Source organism: Vulpes vulpes, chromosome 2 (assembly GCF_048418805.1).
Source record: "Vulpes vulpes isolate BD-2025 chromosome 2, VulVul3, whole genome shotgun sequence".
NCBI classification, from domain to species: domain Eukaryota; kingdom Metazoa; phylum Chordata; class Mammalia; order Carnivora; family Canidae; genus Vulpes; species Vulpes vulpes.
This window is the reverse complement of record NC_132781.1, coordinates 151117602-151125008: the sequence shown is the minus strand read 5'-3', so window position 1 is coordinate 151125008 and position 7407 is coordinate 151117602. Positions and strand designations below refer to the sequence as shown.

Below are 7407 nucleotides of genomic sequence, written 5' to 3'. Positions count from 1 at the left end.
CTGGGGCTGCCCGAAGTTGTATTTATTTAAATAATCTCTACACCCAACATGGGGCTCAAACTCACAACCCCAAGATCAAGAGTCGCATGCGCTTCTGACTGAGTCAGCCAGGTGCCCTTGCTCATGAACTTGTCAGAGCAGGTTTGGCAGTAGCACTCTTTGGCGGAAGCCAAAAATACACAGATGCCAGAAACAGAATTCTGACTTGAGGAGACCCACATGTCCTTGTCGTTGGAGATGCAGGCTTGGGGAAGAGTCCGACGCCACAGGCAGTATGCAGCATTGCTCCGTGTGGAGTGTGTTTGTGGTGAGACCACACCTCTGGTTTGACTGTAACTCTTTCAAAAGCTAGTTCTTCCCGGGACGCCTGGGTGGCTCAGTGGTTGAGCATCTGCCTTTGGCTCAGGACGTGATTCTGGGGTCCTGGGATCGAGTCTCGTATCAGGCTTCCCACAGGGAGCCTGCATCTCCCTCTGCCTATGTCTCTGCCTCTCTTTGTGTGTCTCTCATGAATAAATAAATAAAATCTTAAAAAAAAAAAACAACAACAACCTAGTTCTTCTGGAGATTTTGCTTTGGAAGCTGGTGTCCTGCTACTTGGTGATCAAAGTATTTGTGGAATAGATGAATTTGATAAGATGGTTAATCAACATGAAGCCTTGTTAGAAGTAATGCAGCAGCAAAGCATTGAGGCTGGTATGGTTTGTAGCCTCCCTGCGAGAACTTCCGTGTTGCTGCTGCAAGTGCAGTTGGAGGACACAGCAATAGACAAACAGCTTGGGGTGCCTGGCTGGCTCAGTCGGTAAAGCATGCAACTCCTGGTCTCAGGGTCATGAGTTCAAGCCCCACATGAGATACAGAGTTTACTCAAAAATTAAAGACAAACAGCTTCTGAGGATTTAAAAAGGGGGAGCGCCTTGCTGTCCAGGTTAACTTGGTCTTTATCCTGGTACACTCCAAATGAGAAATAGGACCACTTACTGCCTGAACATGTGATTGCATTAAGAGCTAGAAACCTGAGAACCATGGCAGTTCATATGGATCATCAAGATTCAAATATTTCTGTACTTGAAGTGGTTTCTGATAAAAAAACATCATGAGAAAGATTAAAGGTAGTTTCTGGAGAAACCCTAGATCCAATCCCCACCAGCTATTGAGAAAGTAAGTACACTGGTCATGCTGTATGTCCATCCAAGACCATCCACGGAAGCTGCTCAAATTCCTCAAGAATTTTTCCTTGAGCTCTGGAAGCGGAGCCAAGGATTCAATGGCCCACCAGTCACTACTGGGTAGCTGGGATCTGTGATTTGTCTAACAGAGGCACGAACAAGGTTAGAATGGAAAGAGGAAACAACCAAAAATGATGCTGAGGATTTCAATCTCATCGCCTTCTGCAGATTGCTGAAGAGTGATAAACATTTCAGGTTGCCGATGTTGAAAATTTTATCCGATCACTAAAGGACCAAAGCTACTTCTCAGAAAAAGGCCCAGGGGTGCCTGGGTGGTTTAACAGTTGAGCATCTGCCTTCGGCTCAGGATGTGATCCCAGGGTCCCGGGATTGAGTTCCACATCAGGCTTCCTATATGGAGCTTGCTTTTCCCTCTGCCTATGTCTCTGCCTCTCTCTCTGTGTGTGTCTCTCATGAATAAATACAATCTTTAAAAGAAAAGAAAAAGGCCCAAAGATTTACCACCTTCAAACTGGTAAACGATGTAGTAGGACTACCTGGGACCTACTAGGATTATTAAAGAATATGGAAAAAACAAAAAACCCCAAAACTTCTGGAAGACAATATCCCAAAAGTAGTAATAGGAAAGGTATTGATTCTATATATGTATATTTTATGATTCTTGCTTGAAATACATTGCTGGTTCTCTGAAGTTTGCTCTTTCATATTTAAGAAAATTCTTTCTTTTAAACTATCTATGACTTAAAGAAATTTGGTGAAATATTCCTTTGTATACAAATATAAAACACTTTTCTCCCTACTGCATCCTTCCAAAATTCAGAGACTCTCAGTGAGTATTCTTATATTCTCATGGCAGTGTATGTATTTATGTAAGTTCAGTAAGAATCTGCTCCCCTTCTCACAAGACACATTTGGAAACATTGTGTGACCAAGCCTTTGACTGGAATGTCCTATTTGATAGAGACATGCATAGACTCAGATATGAGCAGATGACTTTAAGGAACTGAGGTTGACTTTATGAAACCAACGAGCCCCTTGGAAAATTGGCCTGGTAGCTTGCTAACAGGTTCCCAGCAGCCTTACCAGGTGAGTAAAGAAAGTCATTTCCTGGTGGGTGCCAGAACCTCAGGATACTTTGGGGACTTTTAGAAGGGAGGAATTTACTCAAAACTATAGGCAGTGCAGGCAAATTCTGATGGCAAGTAGTTGGCTTGGCTGCTTCGCCTGGAGAAGTTATTAAAAGTTCTGAATTTCCTTCTGAAAAGCTCCAGCAAAGCAGATTAAAACAAAATACAAAAAACAAATTAAACAAACCCCAAACCCTATATGGCCACATTCTTGCCGTGCTTATGTAAATAATTATGGCAACTTTGCTAAAACTGGACAAAATAAATTAGTCTTAATATGGATATCTTTGGAAATGAGCATGATTTTAGAGAAATTATGTTTCAGGGACACACCTTTTAGATGTTAGATCAACTGAGTTTGTGTTCTTTGCCTCTAAAACTGGGCTGGATTCTGGATTCTGGTTTCCTTGAATATCTGGCTATGACTCTCCAAACTAAGGTTTCCAATCTTCCATCCTCTTGTCTTGGCATTACTGAGAAATAAAACTTCCTTTTTTCCTGAAGCTCTGCAGACTGAAGCTGGACAACTTGAGGTAGGCATGCAGAGAAATTGGCACTACGGCCCATGTTGAGACCATCTTGGTGCCCACTACTCCGTGGGCCACTCAGAAAAGTCGCCAGAGACCTTCAAATTGCAAACTGAGGAAATCTACCCGATTGCTACTGTCTGCCCTCACTCCATCTGAAGAGTCGGATCTCTAGAACAAAATAGAGGCTGGAGAAGACTTTACCATTGTGCCAAAGACAACTGCAATTTTTCGATATTTGCTCGTTCCTGTAGATACCTTTATGGGTTGAGTTGAAACTTTTCCATGGATTCAGGGAAGGCCTCAGAAGTTGTCAAAACACTTTAAAATGAAATAATTCGTGCAGTCCCGGTGGCCCAGCAATTTAGCACCACTTTGGCCCAGGGCGTGATCCTGGAGACCCGGGATCAAGTCCCATGTCGGGCTCCCTGCGTGGAGCCAGCTTCTCCCTCTGCCTGTGTCTCTGCCTCTCTCTGTGTGTGTGTGTATGTCTCTCATGAATAAATAAATAAAATATTATAAATAAATTAATTTAATTAAATGAGATAATTTCTACATTTGGATTCTCGCTAACAATTCAGAATGACAAGGGAGTGGCATTTGTGCTGAAAGTCACATGAAGTGCCCAGTGCCTTGGGCATTCGCTGGAAATTACATGCTTCCTGGAAAAATGAACCATCTATGTAAAAGAACTCTGGCAAAAATTTTCCAAGAAACCAAGTTGGGAAAAAGCCTTGCTGGTTACCCTGCTTAGGGCAAGAGTGGCCTCTAGAAGTAGGCATGGTTTAAGCCCCTGTGAACTATTATATGGAGGACACTTTCTATCCCCTTTCATGATTTAGGAGTTCCTGATGGGACTCATGGAACTGGATACTATGAGGTACATGCAGTCTTTGGGGAATACTCTTAAGTTTGCTCCTGGCAGGTTGATGTACACCACAGATGTGCCCTTACATGGCCCGAACGCTGGAGATATGGTGTCACCAGGCCCTGGAAGAGCAGGCATCTGGAGAACCAACTCCAGCCTCACTCCACAGGACCTCCTACCCATTCTTCAGTGAAACCAAAGAGAATTAAGTGGCAGATTCACCACCACTTTGAGCTGGTTCCACAAGAATCCTCAGGTTCCTGGCACCCTGTCAAGGAGAACATCAAAAAGAATCCTACTGGGGATCCCTGGGTGGCTCAGCTGTTTAGCACCTGCCTTCATCCCAGGGTTTGACCCTGGAGTCCCAGGATCAAGTCCCACGTTGGGCTCCCTGCATGGAGCCTGCTTCTCCCTCTGCCTATGTCTCTTCTCTCTGTGTGTGTCTCTCACGAATAAATAAATAAAATCTTAAAAAAAAAAATCCTACTCTTCTCTCTCTCCCTCTGTCCCTCCCTACTGCTATCTCTCTCTCTCTCTCTCTCTCTCTCTCTCTCTCTCTCAGAAATAAATAAATAAAAGGAATCCTGCTCAGACTAGCGAGCCTCTGATGGACCTGAAACTATTTTGGAGAGCTGATCCCAAGAAATCAAAGAATATTTCTCTTTTTAAAAAAGAGTTTATTTATTTATTTGAGAGAGAGAGAGAGAGAGAGTTCACACAAACAGGGGAAGGGGCAAAGGGAGAGGGAGAAGCAGACTCCTCGAGGAGCAGGGAGTCCGATGTGGGGCTCCATCCCAGGATCCCGGGATCATGACCTGAGCTGAAACCAAATGTTCAGCTAACTGAGTCGCCCAGGCGCCCCTCAAAGAATATTTCTTTCTTTTTTTTTTTTTTCAAAGAATATTTCTAAATACATAAAGTTTCCATTCCTCCAACCCCATTTCCCCAGGAAGTAACTAGAGTGGCCAATGTCCCAATTCCCTCACTAGTGAGGAATGATCAGGAGACAGTGGGGATAGAAACTGGTAACCAACAGGACTAGAAGCACAGCTGCAATTTTTAACCCAGGCCTTTTCTGTTGGCCTTAAATATCCCTCACTCCACTCCGGGGAGGCGGATTTGAACCTTGCCTCCTGGCTTCTTGTTGCGCTGCTTCTTGAACGAATCCTCTCCTTGCTGTACACCTGATGTCTCAGTGATTGGCTTTGCTGTGTGTTGGGCAAATGAACTTGGGTTCAGTTACACTAGGGACATAATGATTGTCCTGTAGCTTGATAATAGGTGGCCTGCTGCGTCCTTTTAAAGCATCAGCTTCATCGAGGTATTATTTATGTCCTTAAAATTTACCCATGAAGGAGAAAAGAATAAGTAAGCCAAGGCCTTCTGACTAGTTATAAAAAAAAAAAAAGAATCATATCTATATTTATGCCTGTTTTTACTTTTTAAATAGATCATGTATTCATATATATATGTTTTGTGTGTGTATATATATATATATATATATTTTTTAAGATTTATTTATTTGAGAGGGGGGAGGAGCAGAGCAGAATCTTCAAGCAGACTCCCTGCTGAACAAGGAGCCCAAGGTGGTGCTTGATCCTGGGACCCTGAGATCATGACCTGAGCTGAAATCAAGAGCTGGCTGTTTAACCAAGCTACCCAGGTGCCCCTCCATTTATTTATATATATATATATATTTTTTTCTTTTTTTAAAGATTTTATTTATTTGGCAGAGAACACAAGCAAGGGGAGCAGCAGACTCCCCACTGAGTCGGGGAGCCCGATGTGGGGGCTCTATCACAGGACCCTGAGATCATGACCCCAGCTGAAGGCAGATGCTTAACTGACTGAGCCGCCCAGGTGCCCCCATTCATATGCTTTCAATAGTTCTCTTTCTCTTTCTCCTCATTATCATATGTAGGCTGTGGTTAAATTTACCATTTAGTATGGGGGTCAGCAAACTTTCTGTAAGGAGACACACAGAAGTATAAATATCCTGTCCTGCCACCCCCCTGCCACACACACACCAAAATGAGCCACACAGTAAACATTTTAGAATTTGAGAACTAGTCAATGTTCCACAAATGAACACGGCTGGGCACTGAGGGTGGGCACTGTAGCTCATATTTGTATAACTTACATGTATCATGAAATATTTTTTTCAACCATTTAAAAATATAAGATTTATTCTTAGCTCATGGGCCATGTGAAAATAGGCAGCAGGCTGGAGTTAGGTACAGGCTGGTTTTCGCTGACCTTATTTTAGTCCATAGGCTGCAGAAGATGATGAAGAGTAACTGAAAGGCCCAGAAGTATGTGTGCATGTGTTCCAGCTGCTGCGCCAGTACTGACGCAGTACTCTTAGCTGACACCCGTCCTTCACATTCGGGTTCTCTATGTTGTGCGTTCGATGGGCTTGGACAAGTGCATGATGTCATACATGCACCAGTGCAGTCTCCTGCACAATAGTTTCTCTGCCCTAAAAAATGCTCTGCGCCCCCACATAGTCTCCCCCTCCCTTTCCCTGAGCCCCTGGTAACCACTGATCTTTTCACTGTCTCCACAGTTTGGCCTTTTCCAGAATGTCCTCTAGTTGGGATCTCAGAGTATGGTGGACTTTCTGATCAGCTTCTTTCACTTAGTGACAACATTCGAGGTTCCTCCATGTCTTGTAGTGGCTTCATAGCTCATTTGTAATCACTGAGTAACATTCTGTTGTATGGTTGGACCACAGTTGATCTGTTCTTTCACCTATGGAGATATCGGATATCTTGATTGCTTCCAGGTTTTTAAAAAAATTATCTTTAATTAATTAATTAATTAATTATTAAAAGTAGGCTCCACACCTAACATGGGGCTCAAACTCACAACCCGGTCACATGCTCTACCGACTGAGCCAGCCAGGTACCCCTAATTGCTTCTAGTTTTGACAGTTATGAATAGAGCTGCTATAAACACTCATGGGCAGGTTTTCATGTGGACATACTTTTTCAGCTCATGTGGATAAATACCAAGGAGCATGACTGCTGGCTGGTAAGGGTATGTTTCCCTTTGTGGGAAACTGCCAAAGTGGCTGTCCCATTTTGCATTCCCTCCAGCAATGAGTTTCCTATTGTTCCACATCCTTGTCAGCATTTGGTGTTGTCAGTGTTTTGGATCTGGGCCATTCTAATAGGTGTGTAGTGGTCTCTCATTACTGTTTTACTTTGCATTTTCCCTGGTGACACATGAGGTGGAGCATCCTTTCATCTACTTCTTTGCCATCTCTAGGTCTTCTTTCATGAGGTGCCTGTTCAGATCTTTTGCTTATTTTTTAATTGGGTGTTTGTTTTCTTACTGTTTTAAGAGTTGTGTGTTTTGGATACAAGTCCTGTGTTGGATATGTGTGCATTTTGCAAATATTTAATTCCGATTTGTCACTTGTCTTTTCACTCTTTCAGCAAAGCCTTTCACAGAGCAGAAGTTTTTAATTTTAATAAAGTCTAGCTTGCTAGTTTTTTTTTTTTTTCATGGATTGTGCTATTGGTTTTATATCTAAAAAGTCATTGCCAAGCTGCACGTGGCTGGCTCAGTCAGAAGAGCATGAGACTCTTGATCTTGGGGCGGTGAGTTTGAGCCCCACGTAGGATGTAGAGATTATTTAAATAAAAATAAACAAAAAGTCATTGCCAAATGGAAGGTCACCTAGGTTTTTT

The 7407-nt window shown here is 43.0% G+C and overlaps 1 pseudogene; it reads left to right on the top strand.

The window, feature by feature from the left end:
* The first annotated feature begins 698 nt into the window (after nucleotides 1-698).
* Nucleotides 699-3324, top strand: LOC112931698 (DNA helicase MCM8-like; annotated as a pseudogene).
* Nucleotides 3325-7407: the final 4083 nt, after the last annotated feature.